At 40.8% G+C, this 15,525-nt stretch overlaps 1 protein-coding gene across 1 annotated transcript in view; it reads left to right on the forward strand.

The window, feature by feature from the left end:
* galr2b (galanin receptor 2b) overlaps positions 1 to 15,525 on the forward strand; it is a 383,467-nt gene that overhangs the window by 235,645 nt on the left and 132,297 nt on the right. The gene's annotated exons all lie outside the window — the stretch shown is intronic.

A 15,525-nucleotide genomic window follows, 5' to 3' on the forward strand; every position in this document is an offset into this window, starting at 1 on the left:
GGACCAAAACATCAGTTTCCTCCTGGGAGAAGTTTGGCCGTCTGACGCTGCTGCTCTCTTCCGCCATGGCGAATTGAGTAAACTCTCATTATGCCTTCGCGCGGCGCATTTAAGGGCGAGGAGAGGGGCTCATTTGATTGGTGTGATGTGTGTAAAACCCACTCCACGCCTTCTCTCCTCCCTCTTTCCGACTTGTGCCGGTAGGAGGGAGGGAGGTGGGATAGAGGAGTAGCTGCGCCAGCGTGCACGGTGTGCCAAACTTACAAAATCCGCCTGGCCACACCCAGTTGGCAAAGCGCAGGTGCGCTGTGCCTCCGCCTCGCCCGGTCTGCGAAACTAGAGCCCTCAGTTCCAAACCCCGCCTACCGCAAAACACCACATGCCATTAACGACATCTGTTACGTGCCGTAGAGTTTGTGGTGTGTGTGTGTGTGGGTGTCTTTGTGTTTGTTGCAGGTGTGTTCCCTGAATGGTGCCTCGCAGCTGGTGCCAATCAGGTGGAGGATAAAGGGAGAGTGGACCGAGGCTGCCGGCTGTCAGTGGACCGCTAGTGCTCCTGGGAACCGTCTCACCACCACGTGTTTTAGTGTACCTCCTCGCAGTGTGTTAGTGTAATACCAGTGTGTAGTGATTTTCCGTTTAGTGTCTAAGATCTGGTGTTTTCTGAGTTGTATTGATTGTGCATTATCGTCCCTCCTTTTGAGTGGACTGTTTTCAGTTTATAGTTAGTTCTTATCATCCTCAGTTTTTGGAGGATTGTTTTGTGTTCGTGTTGACATTTTTATTTAGTTAATAAAATATTTGGCTTACGTAAATCCTACCAGCGCTTCATTTTTCCCTCTCCAGTATGTATTGTTTATTTAATTATTACGGTTACTCCTGAGCTTCCTAGACAAGTCGGAACGTAACAACATCAAAAGGCAATGTTTAATTATGTTATTTACCAAAGTTATAAGCACTCGTTTCAGCTAATTGTATTAGTCTAGTGCTTTTAACTGTCATCTCTGGTGCATGGTGTTGCATGTGTGGAGGAGAGACAGGTATTGATCACACTCACCACACCACTGCAAAAGCAACAAAATCCCTGAAAGCAAAAAGCCCATTAGAGTAGGTTAATGTATTAATGTAGTCCACGCAAAAGATGTAAAGACAACGAAAATAAACACTTTTTTTCCATTTTCTTTTCTTAATGCATTGCAGAGCTATTCTATTGTCATAAATATACATTTGCTTGATTTAATAACTTCAGTGTACTTGAAGTGTGCACTGTGCAGCTGTATTATCTAGGAAAATAGAAGTGTCGGATCGAGACTCATGGCCTATCGGCAGCTGCTCAGTATTAGATGACTTGGACTGAGGGCAGAAACCTTGATTGTGACATCCCTAGTTCAAAAAGCTTACTTAAAGGCATACTTTGCTGAATTTCAAGCAGCTTTGTGTCATAACAATGTGGATAGTATATTTTAATGAACAGTAGTAAACCTTCCTCCATCTTACCAGTGCTGAGATCTCCCTGCTCATCTCAGAGCTTAAATCACTGGCTCAGAGGCTGTTGCCCGGACTACAGATTGTACTTCCGCATTTTTGTCAACGCTATTCAATGAAGGCTGGGACACAGTCTTTGACCCCATGGGTGCTTTTCGCAATGTGACTGGAGCTGTGATTTTAGAGGGTTACAGCAGATGAAGCTAGAAATAAAGGGATGGTACCCACTCAGGTGCCCTTTGGGTAAGCCCTTTAAGCCTACCTGAGTGTGCTGGGCCTGACAGAACTTTTTGGGTACACTCTAATGGATGGTGGCTGATATACAATACATTTTTTTCATATAGAGAGCCTTTTTATGGCGTTTTATGAAGGAACTTCTAAGTAATTGCAGAATTGTAATTCTCCCCCATATCACCCAGATTTCATTGCGCGTATGTGATACCCCAATGATAATGACTTTACATGATGCTGTGCCTTCTCTTCTTTTTAACAGCTTTATTTTCGTTTGCCTGCCACTTCGGACACAATGAGTAGAAGTGGACTGAGAGAGAGACCTGCCCCACTTTCTCCCTCTCAAACGTAGACTAAAATCTGATTAAACAAGTAAACCTAGGCAGTGCTGATCAAATATAAACCAACCAATTTTACAGTATTGCCTTTTGCATCAAATATCTTCAAAGACATTTGGCTGTAATATGAGAATTTGTGGACAGGAAACATATTTGAGCTTACCGGTTAACTGTAGTTTGATGTTGTTTGTAACCAGCTGGCTGCCACATTATTCCCTGTGGTAAAATGGCCAAGCTTGCATTACGTCATAATTGGTCCAGTGTGGCGCACTGCATTCTGGTAGTTGCTGTTGTTTGTCACAGATTTCAAAAGCATTTGTATCTTTCTAATGTATAGAAAGACCCGTTTTATTATCTTTCCAGCAGTGAAATACTTCTTTCCTTTTCTTTATCAGCAAAATGTACTTAGAATACCAAAAGTAAATAGCACCATGAGTGATATATTACAGCATATGTCAGTCAAATATAGAGGTGTAAATTAAAGTATTAAATTAAAGGGCCAGTGTGTAAAATGGGCTGAAAACAGACATCAGTGGTCAAATTCTAGATTGCAGGGCTCACTCGCTCACCCCTCCCGTCGGATAAATGACGGTGGCCTCGTAGGGACAAAAAGCCTTGCGCACGAGTTTTTCAGGAGTAGGTCTATCTAGCGAGGAGGTGAATGTNGTACATACATGACGGCGCAAGATGGCGACCTCTCTAAAGCAAGGCCCTTGCTATATATATATATAAAAGCATAATTATAAGGCTACGAAAACCAAACAAATTTTATTTTATAGCGATTATACACTTATATAAACATATTAATGGGTAGAATATTCAGATTCAGATTCAGATTGACAATAAACCATGCCAAATATTACACACTGGCCCTTTAACACTGCACGGAGCATTTTACTGTAAAATGTTAGATGTTATCCTGTTAAATAACTATCTCACAGTACTGCACTAGATGTGTGTTGAATAAATTAGAGATTCAGTGAAATGTCTGAGTTTAGCTGAGAACAGTTTAATGATAGTGCAGAAACAAAGATAGAAAACGGCAATTATATTAAACAATGTGGCAAGGCACACAGTGTTAATAGCATATGATCTCAGCTCTCTAAATTCAAGGTTCATCTTCCAAAGGCAGGTGCTTACAAGTCTTTTGACTGTAGGATTAATTTCACTAAAACCTTTTACACCCTTCAGCCAAAGTAAAAGAGAAACCCATAATGTTACTGTATCAGACTGTATTGAAAAGGGCAAAAATGCAATTTGAGTCCCACATGTATTTTTTTTATTAAACTTTTAAACTATCAAATAACTCTTCAGTAAATTCAAACTTCTTAATGGAGGAGCCTGCTGGATTGTTAAAATCCTCTGAGAGTCCAAAACCTTGTTAGTCCTCTATATGAGTCAAATATCGTACCACATTTTCTCCACAATACAAGTGCCTTTGATTGGCCTTTGTTAGTGTTCGCATCCAGCACACAGATCAATGTTTATTGTAGCAGCAGCTTTAAAGCCGAGCGTGTTATGTCCAAACAAGCACAAGAGAAAAATCCCAGGATCACTTAATAAAGCTGTCAAACTTCAGATTCGTTACAGCTGCGCTTTGAAATACATTAAGCTCACTAACCTTGAAAAGTTGTGACTCTCAAAAAGTCATAGCTTTTCTCTATGGCTGCTAAAATTAGTGGGTTAACCTCGAAAGTGATTCAACTAAACATTTTTCATAATCTGGAGACATATGATGTATACTTGCATAAGTTACCATGTCAAGTAAAACTCCCAGCTGTCTGAGTAGTTGCACATTTTTTGTAACCTGGTTTAAACATACAGTCTGGCTCCATGGCAAGCAATGTTGTAAATCATTTCCCAGCATATGAGAGGGTGAAAAAAAAAAAAAAAAATCAATGAAGTCTTCAGCAAATTGAGTTGGCTGTCCAGTGTTAAAAATCTTCAAGCTCAACATCCATTGCTTCAGCACAACTAGATTAAATTGTCAACTGTTGTACTCAAAGCAGAAGACGTGAAAACCATAAGGTTTGGGTGGAAGTCATTCTACATCCCACAAATAAAAGCGGGTTTTTGATGTAAGTATTGCAATGTCGGGTTGGTTACAATTTGTTTCTTTTGTCATTAGTGTGATAAACATTTAGAGCAGTAGTTAAACCTTTGAGATATGCTTATCTGCTTCCTTGTTGAGATATAAGAGAATTGATACCACTCTTTTGTAGCCTGTAGCCTAAATCAAGCTAACTCCAGCTGCTGGCAGGTAGCTTTTAGCACAGCAGCTGGTTAGCTAATAAGCTGGTTTAGCTACCCTGTAGCAAAATGTGGTTTTACACATTTTTTTGTGCTGAAACAAACAAGGTGTAATGTGCTCATAGTGAGCTTTGAAGGTGATGGTAGGTGGATTTTGGTACTGTAACGGATGGTATTTGGACACAACTGCAGCACAAAGCAGACCAGGAACAGTTGATGTCAATGTTTTACTGTTGCAATTCAGTAGCTACAAGGCAGGACTAGTATGCAGCACACGACACAGTTCAACACTCTAACGAAATCTCTCCACAAAGTCCTTGGTAGCCTAGCTGGTGAGGCAGGCAGAACAGGTGCAGAAGGCAGGTGAGGGAGCGGTGGTGAAAGCCCAACAGTTCTTCAACAGCTTCAACAGTTCAGTTCAATAATAGGCAACGGTACTGTGGAGGAGCAGGCAGGGGATGGGAGGCAGAAAATCTGAAGGCAGGTTGTGGCCAGGTGGAGGGTTGAGAAGCCAGCAGGTAAGTACTCGCAACATGCTCACACAATGGTGAGCGTGGCGACATGGTGAAAGTCTCTGGACTACTGGAAACCACATGTAAGCTGACTGGAACACACATTGTACCATCGTAGCCGGATGGTAATGCCAAGCAGCCACAGGCAAACAGGAACCAAAGACGCGGAAGCAGGTCTCATGGTCAGGGACAGGAGGCTTATGCTTATGCGACAAAGCAGGTAGGTCAGAGTCAGGCAGGGTCGGCAACAGGAAATCAGTCTGGAATAAAGTGCTGGAGAGTCTTGCATGAGTGGTGAAGAACAATCTGGCAAGAGACTGAGAAACTTTGGTATAAGTACTGGCTGAGAGTTATGAGGAACAGGTGAACTGAGCTGACTTAATGAGGTGGGTGCGGTGGACAGGCAGGAGCGGGAAAAGTATAGACAGGTGATTGGTTGGCAGGTAGGAGTGGCATAGATGGGGGATGAGTGGAACATTTTGGAGGGCAGAGTGACGGTGCATGCAGAAAACAGCAGGTTACTAGGAATGCAAAACTGTGACAGGTACTGTTGTACAGGGCTGCCAAATCTCATGCATTGAGAGTTTTTTCACACGGTACCATGCCACATGTTCACTTTCTCATCTAATGAAAAACAAATTTATATTTTTATCTAATTTTTTTTTACTGATAACGTCGCTGCACGAAAAGCAACACTGATGTGCAAGCACAGACAAGAGAGAACAGCACAGCGCGACAGCAACACTGTAAATCACTGTGGTCAAGTGAGTCGTCTTTTGCAAAAACACATAATGTTAAAAACTTACCCTGCAGTTGATTAGCCTACTTCTTGACATTCTGTTACTTTTAGGTATTGTTATAAATGATGCTTCATTTCCAGTACTTAAAGGATAAATAATAATAATCATAATAATCATCATGATAATAATACATTGCATTTGTATGTTGCTTGTCATAACACAAAGCAATTAAGATACTGGTCCTACTAGGCTGGACATGCATTCTGTCAAAATATGTTACCCTCTTGATAATGCACAGTCTTGGCCTAACTTATACTGTACTTCAGATCATGCCATGGTTAATTAGAGGTTCAGCAGTTATAGTTGGATAGACATTATTTCAGGCTGCATTTTTGGTGTTCCACAAAATGTGTCTCTGCCCTGGAAACCCTGCATGAACAGAGCCAGGCTAGCTGTTATTTCCTGTTTCCAGTCTTTATACTAAGTTAAATTGAAAATTGTCACCTTTTATGTGGATGTCCAATTAGGGTTGATGGTGAATGTAATCAATTGAAACAATAAAATCCTCAGTGTGTGATATATTGACTGAGAAAGCAGATTTCAGCAGCTGCAAAAGTTGTTGTTCTTCCTGCTTCCAGCAACATCATTTGATGTGACAGTGACATAGCTGAAAGAGGGAAGTACTACAGCTTCAGCTTGGATTTCTCGCCACTCAGAAATAGAACTTTCTTGTTCTATTCACTTGTATTGCAAACTAGTTGTGTTTACAACATCGCAAATGGCATCCCAAAATATGGGTGCAGGGGATGTTGTGGATTAGAATCCATTTCACAGTGCTTTGGCTGACTCGGATATAAAGCCATATTTATTTGAGCCAACACACAGCTGAAGAAAGCTATGGATGCAGCCCTGCAAAAGGATATGGGACCCTCCAGAACCTGAGCTGGAAGGAAAATCCAACTGGTGGTGCCTTTGCCCTCCGATGCCAACAGAAACTGAATCATTATACTGCATTGAAATTCAGTGTGGGCAGTTTTTGTTGGATACTATTGCTGATGACAACCCAGAGAGCCACTGCGGTGATCACCAATTGCAAAAACCTGTGTGTGCATTACAATGCGTGAAAGTTTTACTCCTTACTGGAGACAATTGTTTGACTATTGGACGAATACATTGGTGATTGGCTGAGTTCTGCTGTCAGCTAAGAGGCACTGGGAAAATACAGCCTGTAGAGTCACAATGTTTTTACATCTTACATGGTGAATTAAGCATTTTATTCTGACCAAACCAGAGTGGGTGATTGTTTGAAAAGTGGAAAGATTAACCATCACAGTTTTGGGGAGCTTTTTATTGTGTCTGAATGGAATGCCCAATATATTGGGAATCATGGAGTTGGAAAATTACTAGGGACCTTGTTCAGGAACCTAAAAATAAACAGGGAAAGACAACCAAGACTAGAAGGACCGAGAGGATACATGACCACTGAGTGAGCATTATTGTCTCCGAAAGTCATTGTAAGGTATTCTGTTAAGTTGCTCCTTGGCAAAATGCAATATGAATTTAACTTAGGGTCTTATTGTGAAAGATAAAAACGGAAGGAGGTGAGGCATCCACTCACCAATTTGTACACTTTCCTCTTGCTACTTCCTCTGCAAGTTATCCAGGTTGAGGTATTCAGATGTAAACATCAGTAAACATCAAGGAAAGATGGAGAAGATGGACGCCATCTTAACTAGAAAATAAACTGCACAACCTCAGTGCCACATCAGGTTCTGAGGGGTTAACAGGAACTGTAATATGCCTTGTTTCACTTGCATTTCAACCTGGTGACTCTTTTTCTATATGCTGATATACAGTGGATAAGGAGTGGTGTGACGATGGGATTGTGAGGTGCTATTCCATTCCTGCTGTGGATCACTGCTATACACCTGTAGAGGAACAGCCTCTCTGGACTTCCCCACGAGACCACCGGGGGTCAAATGTTTAGGATTCAACCCCTGTATTACCCCTGACTGGAGAAAAACTTCTTTCAGCCATCCTTAGACCAAAAGGAGTTAAAAAGGTCACTTGGGATCCCTCAAGTTTCAGATGCCATCTTAAAGTATCCAGCCTCCGGGCAAAACGCGGTGATGAACGACCCACTAGTTGTCGTGAGACAATGCTTCTTTTCTCAACCACATCCTGTCTATTCACATTGCCCCAGGGAAATCATGCCCTCCGCTCTCTTACCAAATGTTTCTTTGTGACAAAATTGAAATGTCTGTTGGAAGTGAAATTATACATTTGTTTCCTCTTTTGGTTGCTTTCCTATGTTCTAAACTTGTACATGTGCATAATCCATGTTTGTTATGGGAATATTTTCCTATAATCCTGTAAAACAAAAGATTAATAAATTGCAAAATTCAATTTCAATTTCGACATGTAATCCCTCATTTAACATAGAGCCATACTGCCAGCTTAAGTTAAGAGGAGTTAAGAAGAGTTCCCTTAAGGAATTCCATATTATATTTAGAATTAAGATATAGTTGGGGTTTGTTAATCAACTTGTTTTTACGAAAATGTGCTTCTTCATTTTGTTCTCATTATATATTGCAACTATAGGTTAGTCTAGAGTGTGTGTATTTGAAGCAGTTTATACATGTACTTTGCTTATACACGTGGCATAATAATCGTATTCATTTTAATTGGATGTTAAAAACTGATTTTGACCATAATAAGAAGAGTATGTGCCTATTGCGCGTAACATGTCAAAGTATATGATCTATTAAGTTTCTTTTAAAATAAAGTAATAAGCCTATTTTACAACTAAGAAGACCGCCTATTCAGACCCGCCCACTTTGGCCGGTTAAAAACATGTGCGCTCTGGAGTGCTCTCTCTCTTCTATTGTACTCTTGTTCTCTTGTACTCTTTGCTCTCTTTTCTCTTCTCTCTTGTTTTTGTTTTTTACTTCTCTTCCTTTTTGTTTCTTCTTTTTCGTATCTTAGCCTCTCTTGTATTAACGTTTTAGTTACGCTTTTATACTCTCACAATCAAAGTTATTTTAAACTTTTAAGTTTTGCTTATCCAGTTTTCTTTTATCTCCAGTGTTTTCAACATTTTTATGCGCGTTAATAATAACTTTGATAACAATATCGAACGGCCAATGATATTGTTTTCACCTTTATTATAAGCGAGTAATTATAACAAAGTAGACAAGTGCCCTTTTCAACCTGCCTCTTCAACCAAAGATTCATCAAACCCAGCGGCTGCCAGCCACAGTGGTTATCGTGCCAAACCCAAAGGCTTTTTGCAGCGTAAGGAAACCGACGTTGGGGGCATCCACAGGACATTGCAGGCTCAACCGCTCCCCCCACCACAGTGCGCCATCCGGTTTCATTCTGCTGGAAAGTCTGGGAGTTGCAAAGTGACAGTCCGGGGCCCAGGAGAAACGTCTGCATGATTCGCTGCTAAGAAGGGAGACAACGAATTCCCCTCACAGGTGACCCGCTGGGCAGTGGTAAGAGCTGATGTTGAATAGGAGATTTAATTATCTTAATCTTAATTTAGGATTCCTTAGATAAATATTTTGCGCATCCCTGCGTTCCCAATTTATCTTCACATAGGCCTACTCTCTCACTATTGCCAAATTAAATAACTCACACGAGTGTTACTTCTTGTTTTAATCTATTTATACATACTGTTGATTTTGTGTTATTTCATATTATCCTCATTCATTTATTCAGTTGTTACCCATTTAGCTTAAATAAATCTTCATTTATCGCCAAGTCGTTGTCTGGGGATATTTCTTTTGAGCAGCAATTAAGATCACTGTATGGAGAATTCACAACCCAGATATTGAGATTGATTCATTATTGATAAGCGTGCTGACGAATTAATAATTGGTTTACGTAGTTATTAATTTGATTAGTTGCTTCCCTCATTAGGAGGGTGGTGCCTCAAACTTTATTACGAGTGCAAACATTCTCAAAAAGGTATTTCCCCCACACACCATTAATTTGCACTGCCCACGTTCGGGAGGAGCGACCATGGGGCTGTCTTGTCTTATGCCACATGGGAAATAAATTGAGTGACTGATGCTGGCAATTTCTTCCTTTAAGCTAATGCGATTGTGGCTTTAGATTATTCCTTTTAAAACTAAGAAGAATAATTTTTGCTTACCTTTACAACATTTTGTCTGTTGCTTTATAAAAACAAGACAAAGGTCACAATTATCTATGGTGGATGTAAAATTTAGATTTTAAGCCTCTGTCTCACACTTGGGTTTAAATTTAAAAGCCTATATCGTTTGCTCAACTGGTTCATGAAATACATTCATAAAGAGTATAAGATGAATTAAAAAAAAAAGTTCCTGGGGTGATGGCGTTGTAATATACCATACTATCAGTCATTACTGATTTTTTTCCTATTCAGTCTACAGTACGATCCTTTTTAATATTCCCCTCATTGTCTGAAATCTTGAAGTTATTAGCCCACTGCGGAATAGTTACTGTCAATAGCTCTGTCAAATTTCCCATTGTCAGTGCACACCAAATTACAGTGATAAGGAAAGAAGAACATGGGGAATAGGAAGGAGAGGGGAGTGTGTGCCACATTTCAGTGGGAATTAAGTGGCCCCGGACAGTGTAGAGATTAACTGTCTTACTTGGCACTCAGGCAGACAGTTCTCGGGTGTTCCTCTGCTTTCAATTTGTCACCCAAAATGCAAGACGCTCCCCACACGCTTGTTGCATTTCCATAAATTTACAATTCATTTGTGCATGCCGATTTTGACGAAAGTGCTAAGACAGCGGTACTTTAACCGGTCATTATTTATTTGTTCTCATTCGTGTGATTTAAAGGTCAGACCAGAGGGTAATTAGGCTGAGTCAGCTCACAGTCATGCCAATAGTGAGGAGGCTTATTGATTTACAGTAGATAACCATCTTTAAGAGAGCAGCGAAGGCAGCAGAGTGGTTTGAATACTGTGATATCATCTCTCTCTTCATGGGATGTTAGCCAAGTGCAACATGATCGCTGAATTCAGTCGTCATTTTTCAGTATCATTATGAAATGTTTGCACTTCTAAGTGAAGTATTGTGTCGAAAATGAACATTGATGTTGCTCTCTCATTTTTTACGTTTAACTTGAAAAAAATAAAACTGTTTAATACAGTGTATGATCATTGAGTCATTTTACATGTGGGTGACAGAACAATCTCAGATTTAAGGTCCATTTAGCAGCTGTTCTTGAAGCGTTCAGTCATATCACATGATCTAGATCAGCAGACGGAGTTTACTCAGTTGTCACGAAACTGTAGATGCTCCACTTCCCACATTTTTCTGAGTTCTTTTGGGATTTGTTATTCATGTTGAGTTTACTGAGTGGACTTTGAGACAACTGTTGTTTTTAATGTCAAGAATGGACTTAGAAACTAAACTTTTAAACCAGCATGGACAACAACAAATCTAACCTTGTGATCAGACTGTACTGTTTCATGCTGTTTAGAAGGTCAAGAATGAAATCTGAAAGACGTGATTCATTCGTAGACCAAATAGGAAAGCATGAAAAAAACCAAAAAAAAAACAAAAAAAAAACGAAAGTGCACTCAGTAGAGTGCAGATCACCACCGGGCATCAGCCTGGGCTGACCACAGCCACTCTAGACAATACTTGTAACTCCAGCACATGTGTTGCAGTCTGTTTCAGAAGCATCCCTGAACATCATAAAAATACAAGCCTCGTCTATTTTGATGGAGCCATGGCACTTTGCACACAGCAGATCAAGTTTTCCTACGAACAGGCACTGTATGTGAAATATAGATACGTATATGATTTTGAGGATAAATATATTGTAAATAACTAAAACACCGGCACAAAACTGGACTTTGGACACCGGACATTGAACAGTATTATCTCTGTCTGTAGGACACAGCACAACAAAGTAGGAATTTACAATAAATAACACTATTAAAATTGACAAAAAATGACGACATCAACAAAATCTGCAAGTCTACAGAATCATACAGGCAAAATGCTTCGCTTCTGAAATGCTCCAGGTGTGATATGACGCTGTGCGGGGGACACAACAAAACCAGGTTGAAGCTGTGCCTAGTGGAATCGTCTGTCCTGGCTCCTTAAAGCCACAGTGTGTAGGAATTTCTCCCATCTAACGCTGAAATCATATATTGCATTCAAACTGATAGCGCACTCTAGCGCCTCACTGTTTCAAACACGTATTGCAACAACGGTAGCCGCTGTGTACCAAAAAGCTATGATGACACTGATGAAACCATGTCATCCGATACTTAATGGAGTATTCATTCAGGCTCCTACACAGACACACGTGACGCGAGTTGACAAACCCCCTCCTCACCGTGCTGGCTGTGTTTACAACGTAGGACTGTTGGGGCGGGTGTAAATTGAAACAAACCAATCACGTCTTGTCTTTTGACAACTGACAAGTGGCTCAACCTCACACAACCTCTGCTGACGGACATATCTGTGTGCGATCCTCAAACTATTGTTGTTCTTTCTGGATATTTATTACTACGCACCAGGAGGGTCAGAGCGCAGTGGTAACTTTGAACGATAATCAACCTCACACACCTCATCCCTCTCCTTGCATCACTGCGGCATTGCATTACCTTTCTCCTTCAGCAGCTCTTTCCACCTGGGAAAGGCTACCCCGATGTTGACCCTTGTTTTTTGAATTTGCCAGTCACGTTGCCTTTTTGATTCCCTTTTGCACTTTCTTGGTGATGAGGATTCCGTCTCCCGTGATGCTGCATATGCATGATCCTGCATTATGCTTTAAGAGTGGGACTTTGTTATGCTGCAGTAGTGCCGGGGTAGTAGCGAAGCACCTCTTGCTCCTCTTCTTCGGCTTCTCAGTCACGCAGCGCTTGCCTGGCTCTCAACGGAAATGCCGAAGGCGGGGCTATTCCCTGGTAGTGCTAGATGTCCCTTGCTGGCGGATGGATTTTCAAGATGGCGAAACGTTATGGAACCCCCCCAAACGAATTACCTGCCCAATGTACAAACAAATCCGAAATTCTCCTTTAACGAGTCAGATTATTGGTGGAGGTAATAATACACCAATGATGACATATTTATGAATGCAGACATCGATTTTTGCCAATAAACAACTTTAAGTCTAGATGCAAATGCAAATATAGCAAAAACGGGGACTAAATAATCTCTTATCATGAAAAACTTAAGTGGATCATAGCGTATCAAGTATGGAATTAATCTGCAGATTCTCCAGTTTAAGATTTAAAATAAGACCAAACTTTTCTATGGTAGTTTAAGCCACGACAAAGGCCAGAATGTGTAACTTGTTGTTTTTAGCAGATCCGATTTCAGGAAAACTTGCGGCCTCTTCTGGCTGGTTAAGTTGAGTGAGGAATCAGCAGTCAATGATGATATGAAACACTCAATAAAACAAGTTTTCAACAATTAGAAATCACTGTAAAGATGAGAGTTCCTTGAACATACAGTCATACATTTGCATATAAAATATTAGGCTGATTGGTCCAGTAGTTTGCAAGATTAGCCATGGAGAGACAGATACACTCACTCAGTTACTTGCGCACGCACACACACACACACACACACACACACACACACACTGATCCCCTACAGGATTATAGGCTTAGATAAAAAATTAAGATTTAAGTATGTTTTCAATACATAGGTAATAAAAACCTGCCAAATCTTGACCTTTTTTTTTTTTTTTTGTCTTTTTTTGTGTTTTTTTTTCCCAGTGCTTAATAGTACCCCTATACAATTTACATGTCCGAGCCTTAATGACAGTTACACTTTTGGCCCTGCACTCTATGAACCCAGCTAATTCTGCTTTATCTGCTCTATTGTATCAATATGGGCTCCATCCAAGAAACACTTATTCCCACTCACAGGCTCACGGAGTTGAAAGCACTGTTGGAAGTGAGGATACAACAGGGAATGGCTAAAAATATGTGTATTTCTGTGAGTGTAGACAGTATCTGTGTGTGTGTATACATGTGTCTGTGCATGTTTCTAAGAATGTGGGTGTGGGAATTCAACACTTTCTCCAGATTGCATTTAGCAACTGCGTAATCTCACGGCCCCAGGAGGGAAAAATAATTGTTAGAAGTCGATTTGTTATATTTAGAAGTTTGAAATAAAGTGACGTCAAAAAGTTGTGTCCCCATTGTTGCTAAAATTATTCTCTTGAGGGGTGGAGGTGGTTGGAAAACAACCATTTGGCTGTACAACCCTGGCTTTCCTTGAATGGAGCGCTCCCTGTTTGCTGACAGTAAAGTTTGAAATCAGCTAATCGTCTGTGCCAAGAGGATTTCCTGTCAGTGACCATAGATGGGTTTCCCACTGATGCCATTTTTTGGGTTGCAGGTGCAGACAGAGGGGGCAGAGAGCAGCAGAGGAGAAAGTTATGGTAAGGGAAGTTAAAGAGGAGTCGTGGTGCAGTAAACTGCAGTGTGAAGTAAAGTGTTCAATATCCCAAGAGGGAACATCCCTTTCAGCACACAGTACATAATTATATGCATCCAGTGATTTATAAGCACACAGGCTCTCCGGGCTTCAGATAGGTGTATAAATTGGCCACTTGGAGTATCACTTACCCATTTTCAAGCACAGAAATTGAATTGGGCTGACTGGGCTGGTGCCCACGGGCCTCCAGCTGTATGGTTTTCAAATTAATACACCGACAGTGTGTTTGACTCCTGCTGAGAAACTCCCATCCCCAAAGAAAAAATCAATGGGACTGTGCAAGTTATGCCAACTACTGCACTCTAATTAGCTACTCATTTTTTCTAATCCAGTGAGTTTTAAAGCACACACTAGCCAGTCACAAATTGTGTGGGGGATTGCTTGTTTTCCAAATTGGGATGTATAAATATTTAACTAACAACCTTGATGACTCAGGAGTGTCTCAGCTACTTGTCTTAAAAATGTGTTGGATATGTTAAAAACAAACAAAAAAACAGCTGTTGTAAGGTAGGACAGCTCACTGCTGTGATCACTGCTTTGTTTATCGGTGTAGTGGAACTGTAGGATCGGGTGTGTGTAGACTTTCAGTGCTGACAGCTGCCACTTAGTAGTAATTCAGGTTTGATAGAAATGACAGACTGATGGCTCCGGTTGGAGAATGCATCACTTTGTTTTGATTTTTCATGGAAAGAAAAAAACACTCTCACAGACAAATGTAAGACAGTCGGTGATTCACATGTGTGCAGAGTCTCTTTGGATAGTTCCCTGCAGCTGGTGACTAATGTTACTTATTAAATCCTGCCTCAGCACAGCTACATACCAGTGAAACTTTAGCTACATAAATTGCAGGCATCTAACACTATAGGGTTTTGCAGTGTTTGGAACATTTTGCTGGCAAATGTTGGGAGTTTCATTCAGACTCCTGTGTTGTGAATCCATCCTGCCCATTTGGTCTGGGACAGTCAGGCATGTGATTGGCAAAAGACAAAAAACAGGAGAATATACAGATCCCTCTATTAAGCACACTTTCTGGGGTTTGCAGCCTCGGGGAGTAGGCTGTCCACCAAGTAGCGTTCAAACTGACGGCTAGCTAGCTGGTGTTTTTCCCAGTTGGTGAACTTATGCTACAAACCCTGTTAACTGGCAATTTCCCCTTTTAGAGTGGAATTCAGATTTTGTTATTTCTCCCAGAGAGTTCTCTCATTGTACTCATTTAAACAGCCAAGACGGAGCTAATGGACTTTCTCTCACCCACAGGTGTCCTTTTAAAATTCGTAGGTTGCGCTCAGGCTAAACATGAACAAATTTCTTTGTAGATACTTGAAAGGAAAAAGAAATTCAAGCACATCAGCCTATAGATGTTCTCAGATCCAATCCATTTCACTAACCTCACGGATACGTATTTGCGTGATTCATGTGGGTCACATTTTCAGGTCTGAAAATACGGCATTCCAGATTAATCTGGAAATATCCAGCACATTCTCATCCCAAGACTTCACA

Source organism: Epinephelus moara, chromosome 18, assembly GCF_006386435.1.
Source record: "Epinephelus moara isolate mb chromosome 18, YSFRI_EMoa_1.0, whole genome shotgun sequence".
NCBI classification, from domain to species: domain Eukaryota; kingdom Metazoa; phylum Chordata; class Actinopteri; order Perciformes; family Serranidae; genus Epinephelus; species Epinephelus moara.